The following is a 14,935-nucleotide window of genomic DNA, read 5'->3' as shown; positions in this document are numbered from 1 at the left end:
GTGGTGTTTGCTGTCAGCTGCAGATCACAAGTGCCAGTCAGGTGGTGGCAGCACACAGCAGACGGAAGCACGTCCGGTCCAAGTGCAGCGTCTCCTGTGGACAGCAAGGTCTCCCGCTACTCAGGATAAAGGACACACATTCCACTCCTGTTCTGGCAGAAATGTGTGTGGGCTTCCAAGTAGCTTGAGGACTCTTTAGCTCTACATTTAGTGCGTTAGAAACAGCTTGAGAAACCAAATTCACTGCAGCTGACAAGAATGCCTTTTATTTCTTTCTCAGGTCACCTGTAAACACAGCTTTCTGGGAAGCTAAGGCAAGAGGATCACAAGTTGGAGCCCAACCTGGAAACTTTAGCAACTTAGTAAGGCCCTGTCTCAAAATAAAAAGTTTTAAAAGGACTGGGAATGTAGTTAAGTGTTAAAGCCTCAGGTTCAATCCTCAATCAGAGTCAGAGGAATGCTCAGTGGATCAATATGTGCCAATCAATTTGAGTTTCTCTGTAGAAGATGTCATTTTGATAAAATGTGGAGTGCTTCCCTACAGTTTACACTATAAGGTCTCTGCGTCCGGGGAATGAAGTAAACAAAACCAGGGGTACCCTGGAGGAACTCAGATCAATACCCACTCCACAAGGTAGCAAACTCAGAGGGGCCTACACAGCAATGCGTAGAGTGGTGGAGAGAGAAGTCACACTCGGTCATAATTCAAAATAAAATCCGTTCACTTTTCACAGGCGCAAGTGGTCGGCACCCTGGAACTGGTTCTGATAAACGAGGCCCAGACCTTGGCCTGACCCGCTTGTCCTGGGAAGGTCAGCAGCATTCTCATACGGCATGCGTGGGTGCCCTGTCTTCTGGAGATAGAACAGGGTTGCTCTGGTCAGGTCCAACAGATGTACTAGTGGAGAAATTCCTGTGCTTCAGTCCTGCAGTTGATGGCACTGGTTTTGTCTCTGCATAGCATCAAGTCTGTTTATCAGGAATTATGTTTTTGTCCTTTTTGACTGAAAAAGTTTCACTTTTCAGCCTTTCGTCTCCATCTTCAAAACCCCTATTGTATTCTGAGCTATAGTACAGTTCCAGTGAAGAACATAGCTGTGATTTGTGCCCAAATAATCTGAGCCCCAGTGTACCTCATCTGTCCTATTTGAGGGCTGAGTCTTATGCCTATCCAGCTTCCATTTTTCTGTCCAAAGAATGTTTGTGTCAGACAGAAAGCTATCAAAGCACTAAAAGCAGGAATCGATGGTAATATATCTGAGTGTGTACATATATCACAAGAGACTGGCTTATTTCTCTACAAGCTAAGATGCTCTCAGGCCTCTAATTGGCACCCTGCCTAGCTGTGTGTGTGTGTGTGTGTGTGTGTGTGTGTACGCACGCTCTGAGGGGTGTGGCTGTCACCCTGCAGAGACTGAGTGGACAGGTACCCATAGCCTGTGATTTGATTTTCCTTCCAGGCCTCTCTGAGGCTACCCAAGCTGGCTCAGACTTAGTGCCCAGGAGGATTCCCAAGTCACTTAACCTCTTGGCATTCAAACAGTAAAAGCTGTTTAAATGCAAATTACTTTCCAGGAGGTAGAGGCATTATTATTCCTTCATGTCTGGGCTTTAATGTGTTTATTGGCTTAGAAGAGAGTGTACCAGGGTCTTTAGGTAACAGAAGCCAGCAAGATATGTTCTAATAATGACAGGTGGTAAAGGAAAGAGTAAATTCTTAAGTACTACACACACGATAACCATAGACTCAGTGTCTGGCATGAGACACTAGTTACAAAGTATGAAGAAAAAAGGAAGCAGGAAAGTAGACAGTGAAATGCCTTCAACAGGTCCACAGATCATTTCTACTTGGAGCTAAGTGAAACTATGAACCACAATCAATCTTTTCTCTTTTCAATTGATTTTCCTCAGATATTTTGTCACAGTGATGGAAAGCTCACACCCCCAGGCACTGTGGACATTGTCAGGAAAACAAAACAGGCAAAACCCCTGCCACCCCAGGGGTTTTCATTTTCCTGAGGAGATGAGGGAAGATAACAGACACAAACATGAAGAGAGTACAGTAGGTGATAGCAGATGCTATAGAGAAAAATCAAGAATGAGGGGCTAAGTAAGGTGATCAGAGATGGCTCTTCAGAAGGTCACATCTGAATAAACAGTCATAAAGAGTGAGCAAACCAGGCAGATGTGGATGCAGAGGTCCTTTCAGCCAGAGGGGGCAGAAAATTCCAGGTCCTGCCTCAAGGCTTGTTGATTGTACCCGTATCAATGAAGCTCTGTTCAAATACCTGCCTTCCATCATGTCTTGGTTACTTTTCTCTCATTGCTGAGACAAAATACCCAACACCCAAAATTAACGAAGAAAAGGTTTAGTTAGCTCGCAGTTTGTGGAGGTTTCAGTCCATACTCGACTGGCTCCCAGGCAGAATGGTACATGACAGAGGGAAACAGTTCATGGTGGCAGAAAACAGCAAAAGCATCAAGAGCAAAAAGAGAAGAGCTGCAAAGCAGAGAGCAAACCTCTTTTCCTTCCTTATATTGTATGCAAACTACCTTCCCTAGTCTGGGTGTAGCACTCACACCCATAATCCCAGCACTGGACCATGAGTCAATCAAAAATTCTAGAAGCCTACCCCATAACTGCATGGGGCTTTTGGGGGACATCTAGACACAAACCATAACATGTTACTTTTGAAAAACAATGGAAAGTACCATCATTGAATAAGTCACTTATTTTTTCATATTGCCTTTATATGAAAGTCTTAAAACATGAGCGTTAATACCATTATATATGAAAGACAAGGATCTCAAGTCAATCTTGTGTGAGGGAGCTTTTTGTCACTGTGACAAAACACCTGACATGGACGGCTTGAAGGAGGAAAGGTTTACATTGGCCCCTGGTTTCGGAGGTCTGAGATCAGTTGTCCCCAGCACTTGAGTAAACTTCTGATGGGTGCATCATGTTCCTGATGCGGTCCCTTCTCTGGACCCCACCTCTGAATATTCCTGCATTGGTAGTTAAGCCCTCAATATATGAGTGAGTCTTTCCAGATGCTTCACATTTATACCACAGTAGATCCCACCTTCTGCAAAGGTCTCCTCAAATCCTACGGTCAGAATTAATCGCACCTGCCCTTGGTACCACCAGAGAGACATACAGTCACATTTAAATAATTGAGTTTCATACTTACCTATTGTTCACAACTGGAACTGAATATGAGGATGAAAAAGAAAGACAATGTAGAAATACCTAAGCTTATAAAAAGGGAAAAAAAGATTATCAAATGTCCATTTCATCATATTATCTTCAGGATAAAGTAGATACTTAGAAAAGATTCTGTTTTAATGATGGCAATATCTTCAATCTCCAAGCTCTCTGATTTGTTTTTATTTTATTTTTTGTTTTCTAAGTCATTTATTCAACAACCTCAGTGAGCATCTACTTGGTTTCAGAATGTGTGATTCCCGGGGTCCAGAGGTGTTTAGGAGAACTTCATGCTATATATCAACCTGTGGACTCTCAGAGACTGGGCCAGAACTGTACTCAGGGACCCAAGAGAAGTCACGTCATGGATGGGAAGAGCCAGGGAAGCCCCAGGCACTGTGAATCTGACTTCACCTTAGTGGAAATTGAGGCCAGAAGGGAGTTTCTGAGCTCCCAGGTAGAACATGTCTGGATGGGAAAAATATTGCCCCTTGGGGAATTTGGGAATTTGGGGGGCATTGCTCCTCATCAGTGACAGGAGGACAACTCTGACCTGCTGTGAATGAAGGCCAGAGGTGCTACATATCCTGCTATGCTTGCATTAATTGTATGCAGCAAAGAATCCTCTTTCATCTAGCGTAACATTAGATTGTCCCACTAGACATTCATGCAGGTGAAAATCCAGTTGTAATGGTCCAAGCCTAACACCTGATTCATATTACAGAGGAATACAAAGCATGCGTTGTACAGTCTTAGCAAAAACTGTACTTTCAGCCATATGACTCCCCTGTGAATAAGAGGAATAATGTGTTTTACTCTTCAGAACTTCTTACTATTGACCATTGAATTTTTTAGTGGTTCTTTTTATCAACATAATGCACCCCAATCAGTCTTAATTTTATACCTGTCAAGCCCTAGTGATTCTAGGGAAACAGTTATTCAGTTCAGTTATTTTCTTATATCTTTGAGTTTAGCTGTGTGTAAGTATTTACATAAAACCTAAATTTTATTTCGTGTTACTTGCCCTTTTCTTATTACATTAAAACATAGAATTTTTAAAAACTACAAGTACAGATAGTATGTGTTATCCATACCATTTATTTTAAGATAGTACAGGGCAAGTTCCTTTTGTTCCTCAATATACGACAAGAGGGATTTGCATCTATAAGGCTGAGAACTAGTGAGGTAGGCAAAGTAGAAGGACAGCAGTCTATGGGTTTGGAAGCTGTGGGGTGAAGTCCTAGAGTCTGCGCTTCTAGCAAGTCCCCAGGTAATGCTGCTGGGGTGCAGACCTCACCTTGAGGAGCAAAACTCTAAGTGGAGGGACATGAAGGTGCAGATGTTGCTAGGCTTGGAACAGTTTTTCTGGAAAACAGCCACTTACTTGGTATAATTATAGCACAAAGTGCCAGGTGCTCTATGCTGGGAGGTGAAGTGAGGGAAGGAGGCAGCTAAGAGCTTGCAGGATGTTATCTACCTTGTTGGACCTTTGTTTTACAGACAGTGGTGAAGCCTACAAGGTTGAAAGCAGGGCTGTGTGTTATTAGAACTCTACATCACATGAGGTGGTTCTACTGAATGTAGGGAGCCCAGCGAGGGTGATTTTACAATTATGTTGCCACGGTGTCATGAGGACCCAATGGAGGAAGCTGTGGTAGAATGGGAGGAACAGGAAGAGCTTTGTTTTTCAGAGTTGGATTTTCTCAGGTGTGGTGATTGACTCGGGGCAGCGAGGGAGGAGGATCAGGGATGAATTGTAAGTTCCTGACTTGGCATCTGGAAGTGGCATGATATCATTGACAGAGGACATCGAATTTGCAAAGTTCAGAGAAATTGGTTTTCAGATATATGAATTCAACTTGCCTTTCCTATCAGAAAGCAGAAAGATATTCAGCTGGGTTTGAATTGCTGTAAGAATTTAAATCAAAAGCATGCTGTGCTTCACTGTAGCAGAAATCAGTCATCTCAGTATGTTCATTTGCCAAGCTCCTATAGACTTCCTAAAGCATGGAGGCGAACACGTGCAATCCCAAATCCTGATCTCTTTTTTTCTTTCTTTTTCTTTCTTTCTTTCTTTCTTTCTTTCTTTCTTTCTTTCTTTCTTTCTTTCTTTCTTTCTTTCTCTCTCTCTCTCTCTTTCTCTTTCTATCTGTCTCTCTCCCTCCTCACTCCCTTCCTCCTTCCTTCCTTCCCTCCTCCCTCCTTCCTTCACTTCCTCCCTTCCTTCCTTCTCTCACTCTCTTTCTCCCTCTCTCCCTCTCTTCTTCCCTTTCTCCCTCCCTTCTTCCCTTTCTCCCTCCCTTCCCCTCCTCCCTCTTTCCTCTCCCCTTCTCACTCACACAAACACTCTGACACCAGACTTCTGTCTTTGCTGTGCCCTGCTGTACAGATGTAAACTGTTAGTGAGTCTGAGGTTGTTCTGTGAAATCACAGGCTTAGTATTCCCACGCCTGTATTTAGCTGTGCTGAACTCCATGAACATATGAGTAGCTAGTCTTTATTCTGTGCTAGGGGTCATGTCCTTGTCTATAATTTTATGCTATTTTGTCTCATTCTGTATTCATAGTAATTTTAGGCAGAAACTTCAAAAATGAGGAAACTGAAACTTACTGAGGTTGGAGAATTCAGCTAAGGTCACACAGAGGGAAAGGAAGATTAATTTAACCTTGATCATACTTCTTTTCTTACCCATTGTACATTTCATTTTCTCCTACACCTCTCAGTCACCTGAGATAACAGCTGCCCCTTTAACACACTGTGTTGCTTGAACCTCTGAGCAAACTGACTGCTGTTGCCTGGAGTCCTGAGTGAGAGCCCGGTGCCAGCTGTTCTGCCTAGCGTTCTGTCACAGTCCTCGCAGGGCTCACTGGTGTACAGCGACTCTTTCAAGTTTCCTGACATGATGTAGGCTTTCCCCTCTCATGTATCATGCGGCGCTGTGATGTGTATTTAACCAGCCCTACCCCGCCTCAGGCTGTAGGCTCCTGAACACCAGGGCGGGTCTTGGTCTCTTCCTCCATCACTGGGTCTGGTGCACATGATTATCCCTAAATTTTACTGAACCAAATGGGTGTGACCAGTTCAGTAGTGGGTCTGCTGCAAATGCCACTGGATGTAATAGAACCTGGGAAGTTTACACCAGCATCTAAAGGAAGAAGATGTCAGCAATGGGCTATGAAGGAAGCTTGGGAAATCTTTAAACACTTTATTTATGTAACAACCTTGTAGAAGAGGTGGATTTTACTTTTTTCTAGAAATGAACAAAACAGCTAGGTCCCTAGCAGTGTTTTCAGTCGTAACTTGACCGAGGCTACGGGATACGTGAAGAGTAGACCATCAAGTTATAAGAGTTCTAATCCCAAACACCGGGGGATGTGTGTGGGAGCCTGGATGAACTGCTTCTAGATTTCATGAGAAAAACAAATTACTCTCTTCTTTTCCTCTTTATTTATTTATTGGACTTAAACTTCTTTCTAAACTATGTTTTCATTTATAATTAAGGCCTAGTACCTATACATATCTATAGGGTATACTGTGATATTCAAACACATGGATACAATGAGTAATTATCTGATCAGAATAATTCATATATCTATATTCAGACATATATACTTTCTTTGTGCTGGGAAATTCAAAATGCTTTCTTCTATTTTGAAATATTCAAATAACTATTGTCAACGATGGTTAACCAACTATACTTCACATTATCCATACTGTACTGTACTAAACATTAGGAATTATTTCTCCTATCAAACATTACCTTTACCCATGAGCAGTCATCTCTCCATCCTCCCCTCCCTGCACCTTTTTGACTATGCTAAACACTGTTCTCTACATCTTTCCTATCCACTTCTTAGCTTCCATGTGTGAGAACATGTGCTATTTATCTTTCTGTGCCTGATGTATTTCACCTACCGTCTTCCACTGCATATATGTTGCGCATATGACGGATAAGTAGGGCCATCCATCGGAGCTGTTTTCTGGAAGTGTAGGCAGGCGTGCCCTGCAGGGTGGGTGGTCTAGGTGCTTCCCAGGTGGACACAGGCGATCCTGCCTGGTTCACAGAGCTCAGACAGTGGGACTTTTGGAGGCAGCTGTCCAGCTACTTCACCTAGTGCCACATGGATCAGGTCCAAAGGTATCTCCAGACAGCAAAAGCCCTTTCTTCCCTGAATAAAGTCCTTCCTGGTTCAGGGCAGTCCAAGAGAGACAGACGTGTAGGTGCTGTGTGCTCAGTTCTTGACTTTGTGCAGCCATAGTGTGTCTCAAACTCTACTGTGTCTCTGCCATGCCCCCACTGCACTGCCGTGGCGCTCTGCCTTGGACGTGGCTGAAGCAGCTGTTGTTTTCTCTCATTTTGGTCCTTTGAGCACACCGAGCACCTTTAGTCAGGCATCTTGCTCCACCCTCAACTTCAATCTAATTTAAGTCGGTGTTATTTTGGAATTTAATTTCACTAACCTATAAACTTGTGCAGAACTAATTTATTATTGTTGTTTTACCTTCTTGATAAATAAAACTAAGGCTATGAAAACAGGCTAACTAAATGTAGTCACTTATAATGCTCCAAAACTAGACAAAAAATCCTGCATTATGCAAATAAAAGATAGATATATAAACTAGGTCAAAATATAAAATGAAGGTTATAAACAAGGACAGAAGACAGTTAATAGACTTGGCAAATTAAATTAGCAATAATTACAGACATAGGGTTAAGATACAAAATATATAAAGAACAATTACAGATTGAAAAGAAAAATCAAACACCTCCTCAGAAATGAAGGCACATTAAACAACCAGAATGAACAAATAATTCAAAACAAGAATCAATCCAAATAACTAAGAAGCATATGAAAAGTTGCTCAAATTCTTTAATAGGGAAATAAAATTAAAGCAATAATGAGATATTATCTTACACATATTGGAGTGTCAAAAATGAAAAAATGAGAATGCCTGTTACTATCAGTAATGCCAGAAAAAATGTGTTTTCATGCATGATGGCTGAGATTGTTAATTGTTACTTCCTCTTTGGAAAGTAATCTGTCATCTTTTATAATTTTAACTACACAGTTTTCTGTAACTTAAACTTCCCTTTCCTGGGATATATTCCTAAGTAAGTGAAATCATGAGTAACGACACACACATAATGATATTGACTACAACATTTTTCATAATGGTTATAAAACCTGGAGACTTCAATAGGGAAATTACTGAATAAATTATGATACATATGGTATGATATGGGATATCATACAGCTATTAGAATAATAAATTAGAGTTGTAGCAGTTAGTGGGGCGGGTTATCAGTGAGACATATTTGAATGAGTAAAAGCAGCAATATATAATTTATCTGATTTTATTAAACAGCCCACAACAATGTGCAATGTGTTGGCATGTTTGTCTGAGCATATAAGCATAAAAATGTGGAAAAATGCACTGTAAATTATTAACCTGGATTTGGTATGGGATGCATAAAAGCAAGGGGGATGACAGTGACGAGAAGGGTAGAAGGTGCAATATCTGATACAGACTGGAAAGAGAACAAAGGTGAGTTCTAAAAATTTGAGTTTTAAAATATGTTGGACATGTTCATATGTAAAATTAATTATAGATGTTATGTACTACATAACATATGTATTACATGTATATTTATAAAAGGATATACTTAGTTCTAACACTAATTTATGTTGACCAGTATCTTATTTCATTTTCAAATTATTTTATTATATGAAAATGCATTTTATTTGAAAAGAATAGAAAACATGATATAAAAAGTAAAATTAAGGAATTGATAATTCCACTACCCAGAGATAGCTACACTGGAACTTTTATTAATACTTATAATTTTTAAATACACAGTATATACTGTTTTACAATTCATTCTCATTTAAGTTTCACAAATATCTTCAGTGATTAATTGTCGGAAGCATACAATCTGATTTTCAAATAAATATAAAATAATCACTTTATATCCACCCGTCAAGTCCCATCACCAATGTTCTCACCTTTAATTGACACTAATAAAGTTGAGAAGACAAGAACATGAGCACCACAGAAGTGAGAAGATGTGAAAGTTCTGTTTCTTTCTTTGTAAATCTGTGGCAAATCTGATGGGAAGCCACTCCTCCCTCTACCCCCTATATACTCTAATATGTTTTATAATATTGAGTCAGTATCTCAGTTAGGAACAGGAGAGAATAGCTATTGTTATGAATTATACTTCAAAAGATCATATAAATTCTTTCACTCTTGAATGATCTGTTAATATCTGTGTGGTCAATTCAGTGAATCATTTTCTCTGTAATAATTATTGTAGTATGGTTTCAGAGTTGACCCTTGGTTCTGTATATTAGAGTACTTGATCAAGTACATTTTAAGTGGGATGATTTGCTGTCACCAATGTCTAAGAGATCTTCAGAAGGGCTTCTATGCAGATAATAGTTAATTTTCTTGTGAAGTCAGTTACCTATGGGGTTTGATCTTTTGAATATAGCAACTGTTGACAGAATTTAGTTCTTACCTGTTTTTAAGGCACTATTTACTGGATACCTAGGGCTTTATTTTAATCCTCATTCTTTGTTCAATCCAAAGAAGAAGTCATCCTGCGTCACTCCAGGGACTGTAATAATGGTACCATAGGTCAAATCTGAATTTCCAGCTGCTATCACTATCTACTCTGTAGATTTGGAAACTACTAAGCACCACCTAAGCCATATCAACATCTTCAGGATTCTGACCCTTATTGGATTTGTGTGTGTGTGTATGTTGCTGGTGAGTGTCTCTTCTGATGAGTCAGAAATAGAAACAGGCTTATGGCTTTCAATAACTCCTTGTCATGTATTCCAATTTAAACCCCTCTAAAGAGCAGGGTAGTTAGTTTCCTCAGTACTTGAACATTCAAAAATCCCTAGAGCCCATTGAAATGTAAGTTAAATTGCTTGTGTGCTTTATCTGGATAGACCCTTTTTAAAATGTCCAATCACAACAACACGCCTTTTTTTCTCAGGCCCTCGGCACACCTGAAAGTGGCTTGCAGTCCCCAAAGGCCAAATGGAAAGCTTTAATGTCCATTTCCTACAAACCAATGGCAAGCCAGCATGGTGTTTCTCTTGCTTTATCACCTATTGTGTAGGATTTCTGTGAGGTTAGTGCTGACTGTTAGTATATTCATCTTAATTAAACACATTCTTATAAGAAGCAACAAAGATCATCTCAATTAGACTGCTACACTGGATCATCTTAGTATGACTGATCAGTAGCAATGTTGCAGTACTTACGCTAGTACTTATTATTCACCTCTCTGCCTTTAAAACTGCTATAATAATTTCCAGGATAGATATATCTCCACTGTTTTCTCTTTTTCTCCAGAGGGAAATGGTGAATTACTTGGCTTGGAGGGATAGACATACAGAATGATTATATGAGCTGTCTACACTCAAAGTGTTGCACTTTTTTCATTACTTTACAAAATTTATTTTAAATACAGTTCAGAAAGTCCTTTGCTCCAGATGGACATTTTCAGATTTTGCCAAAGGCTTTCAAGTCTGGGAAAAGTGATTCAAAGTCAAAGACCTTGACTGGCTATTCTCCTTTGATAAGAAGTTGTTGTTTGCTTCACATAGACATTTGAAGAAAGAACATTTTCTGGATGTTAGAAGAGACAGCTGTACATTTCCTTGGATTAATAGGATTTTTAAAAAAATTATACCTTTGGGGTCAATACATTAAATGTTACTTGAATTATGAGCTAATAATCATATATACTATTGGTTACTAAAATAGATTTTGAGATCCAAAACTCTAAGCTCAAATCTTATCTCCAAAAATTTTTAGCTTGTCAATTCTACCTCTGTTTCCACATTTGTAAAATGGAAATAATGAAACCTACTTTATAGGGTTGTGATGAGGCATACATGAATTCACGTAAGCAACGTAATTAGAACAGCACTTGGAATATATTACATTATCAGTAAATATTTTCCTTTGTATTAATGGAATAATCTAAACAAAGAATAGATGACTACTATTAACTATCTTCTTGGCAGCATGAGGAATGTCCATACCCTTAACTTAATTGCTTATACTCACTAAGAGAGGTAGCAGATTCTCAAATCTCCAAAATTCATGCCAGTATGGGAGATACTGTTACTTCTCTTACTAATATTTTACTGGTCAGGTTTCCCATTGCTGGGACAAAATACCTAACATCCATAGTTTAATGAGAATAGGTTTATTTTGGCTCATGGTTTCAGAGAGTTTAGTCCATGGCTGGCTCCAAGGGGAGCCAGAAAGGGGAAGTGCAGCAACCCTGTTAAGTTCAAGGTGGCCAGGAAGTGGAACCAGGGCAAGGTCCAAGAAGGGGCTGGAGACCAGTTATAGTTCCCAAGGTCATCCCTTCCTTTGTGACCTACCAAGACACACCCTGAAATGAGTGCTTTATTAATCCTGTATGCATCTCTCAAGCCAGTCAAGTTGACAATTAAGATTAGTAATTATAATGAGCAGCAGGGAAAGAGAACAAAAAGAATAAGGGGTCCAAGAAAGCAGGGGGTGCTAAACAATGTCTGATATCACAGAGAGGAAAAGATTAAAATCTCCCCTTTAGGATTTGTCTTTAGAAGATCATTGTGAAAAAGAGTTTCTATCTTTTGATGGGAGAAAAAGCTAAACTGCAGAGAGCTGGTGTGTGAGAGGGGAACAGAATTTTGGAGAGTCAAGTCTGTTGCCTGGAGTCCTGGAGTCCTAATCCTAATCACCATTTACAGGGAAGGCTTCAAGTAATCAATAATTTGTGAAACAGTCTTGATATATAATTCAATTCTACTTTTTAACTTTCCTGTTTTAGGGAGATAAACTTGCCTAAAGACCCTGTTTTTATAGACATCTCAACAGCACTTAAGTAAATAAAATGCAAGTATTGTAGCTGTTAGGAAGTAGTAGATTGTTGCATAAAGACTGTTTGGGAATTTTTTACTGAATAAACCTTTTGGGGCTGGCAAGTGCAAGGTCCTGAGTTTGATTCCTGGTACTGGAAAAAAAAAAAAAAAAAAAAACAGCAACGCTAAATAAACCTTTCCAAGTTAAGGCATGTAACAGTGTGATCCCAGTAGTATGAATAGTGGGAGACATCATATTTTAAATACTCAGTACTGCCCCTAACTACGAGCATCTTTCAGCATTTTCACACTTGTGACATTCCCTGAGCCTTGTGAATCAAATGTGTTTCACGTACTGCCTTGAGACATATGTTCCAGCTTGTTTGGAATCATTTAAGTTCTCAGTAATTCCTTCTTTCTTCTGTTGAAATCTGGATAAATCTATTCTCATTTTCTAGAACTTTGTCTCCAATTTCAAAAATGACAGAGGGACGCTGGGTGTTTGTTTATGCAGAAGAATATTAATATTTTTCTCATTTCTGGTATCATAGTTTCCCAGCAATGTAAGGCTTTGAAAATAATAATAAATGCCCTTAGTGAAGAACTTGAGGGACTCTAATCAAATATGAAAGCATGATGAAAACTGTTGGGTTACTAACATGAATATAATTTAACTCTTACAACAATTTACTTTGTTGATAGAGTTTCTGATTACAGTAGGACACTAAGATGCCAAAGCTGTCTAAAGTTCTGCATCCTCTCCCCTCCAGACTGATTGTGTAACTCTGATCAAAATAGGTAAGAGCACTGAGTGATAGGTTCCTTATAGTCAGCAGTGAGAGGACTAGGAGTAAATGTGACCTCCTAGGAGAGATAACCATTCAAGGAGATTATTCCCTTGTCTCACCTTCATCTAGCCAGCTGTAGCAATAATTTTGCTAGTTTTATTTCCTGGTATGGTTTGAGTATGCCCCTAAAGTTGGAAATTTAATCTCCAAATTCATATGTTAATGGTATGTGCAAGCGATATCTTTCCAAGATGATATGTTTCCTAGATGACTTAATGATGAGCATTCTGCCCTCATGTATGGATTAATTCATTTGTGGATGAATAGATTAATGAATTACCAAATCAGTGGCTTTGTTGAGATTGCATGGCTCTGCCATTTTAGAATGCCCTCGTGAGAAGCTAGCAGATGCCACTGCTGTGCTTTTAAACTTCCTAGCCTCTAGAATTATGAGCTAAATAAACTTGCTTATAAATTACTCAGTCTATAATATTCTGTTATAAAAATAGAAAACAATAAGATACTTCTAGGGTGCTGTCCTCTATTCTGGTTTTGCATAGCTCAGATTTATTATAAAATTTAGAAAACAGAGCTACTCTTATACATACTTAATGTAGTATTTAAACACTTTATAAATGCTTGTGGAATATAAAAAGAGTAGTTAAGATTGATTGAATTTTTATTATGCACAAGACAGTATACTTTTTCATAGAAGCTTCACATCATATTAGGAGACAAAGTAAGAACCTGAGTTGGGACAACAACTGGATCTAATGTTATAGTTAAGGATATTTTGATGGTGAGTAAGAGAAAGTCACAGGTGCTCACTAGCAGCTGGAAGAGAAATGGAGGCTTATTGGACTGTTATTAAGAAATCTAATAGAAACCAAAGTCAGGACTGACTCTCAGTCTCAGTAGATACTGTTACCTGGAGAACTCTTTGGAACATGAGCAAGCAGTCTCTCTATCCTTCTTCAGTCTCCTGTTGCTCTTTCTCCTCCTTCTTTGACTCCCTCTGCATTGATGCTTTTGCTGATTAGCATGCATGTGGCACCATGTGGTTTTATCATAATGCCAGCCTTAATCCTCAAGGTAACATCACTCCATTCAAAGAATCTAGGCTGAGAATGGCACCTAAAGTGCAAGTCCACATTCCAGGACATACTCTTTCCCTTCTTGGATCAACCAGCTGAAGACTGAAGCTTGGTCTAACTAGCTAGATTAGGACTTCATGTCACATTACAGACATGGCAGCTGTCCTCATGCCTTGAATATGACCAGGTACTTCTTAGAGAAGAGTATGGGATCAATATATACTCTAAACTGTGCTAGTAAAGGCCGGATGAGAAGCTGATAAGTATAGACTGAGTAGAATTTGGTGATTAATTTACTGTGAGAGAAAAGGAAGAGACGGCGATGACTCTGAGTTCTATGTTGGGGACCCTTCCGTTGGAGTGGCAGGTAGAGAATGATGAATGAGAGAAGGAACCTGTGAAAAAATATGATGAGCAACAAGATTCTGCTGAGAAGCTGAGTTGAGAGTCATGACTGCACAAGTTCGCATCATCTTAGTCCCACAGTCCCTTTCTGGACTCCCTTAGTCTGACCTCTGCTATAGGATCAGTACCACCCTTCTCAGGAGTCAAAGATTTCTTTCTACCAATTTGCCTAGAATGTAATCATAATGCAAGATGAAAAAATCCCTACCCAAATCAATTACTCTAAAAGGTCATGTACCCTCACTCTCTGTTTATAAATGGCTATAAGTACAGTGTCTATTTGTATGGTCTTGTAGCTAATGAGAGAATGGACATTGTTCAAAAGGTGTTCACAAAGTAGCTAGGGAGAGAGAAAGAAAGAACTACAGAAGCAGACAGCCAGAAAGCAAATAGGTAGTTTCCAAAATATAGGTTGCATTCTAAAAAAAAAACAACTTTCAAAGACTATTAAAAGTAGGGTAAGTAACTTGTCCCAGCCTGGTTAGGAATTTCCTGGTTTTTGTACTAAGTGTCAGGTTTTGAGATATACCTCAGTCTCTAGAAAATATACATAGTTGATCACCCAAG

The sequence above is a fragment of the Chinchilla lanigera genome, unplaced genomic scaffold (assembly GCF_000276665.1).
Source record: "Chinchilla lanigera isolate Chin_1 unplaced genomic scaffold, ChiLan1.0 scaffold00026, whole genome shotgun sequence".
Classification (NCBI taxonomy): domain Eukaryota; kingdom Metazoa; phylum Chordata; class Mammalia; order Rodentia; family Chinchillidae; genus Chinchilla; species Chinchilla lanigera.
Note: the sequence above shows the minus strand (reverse complement) of the source record.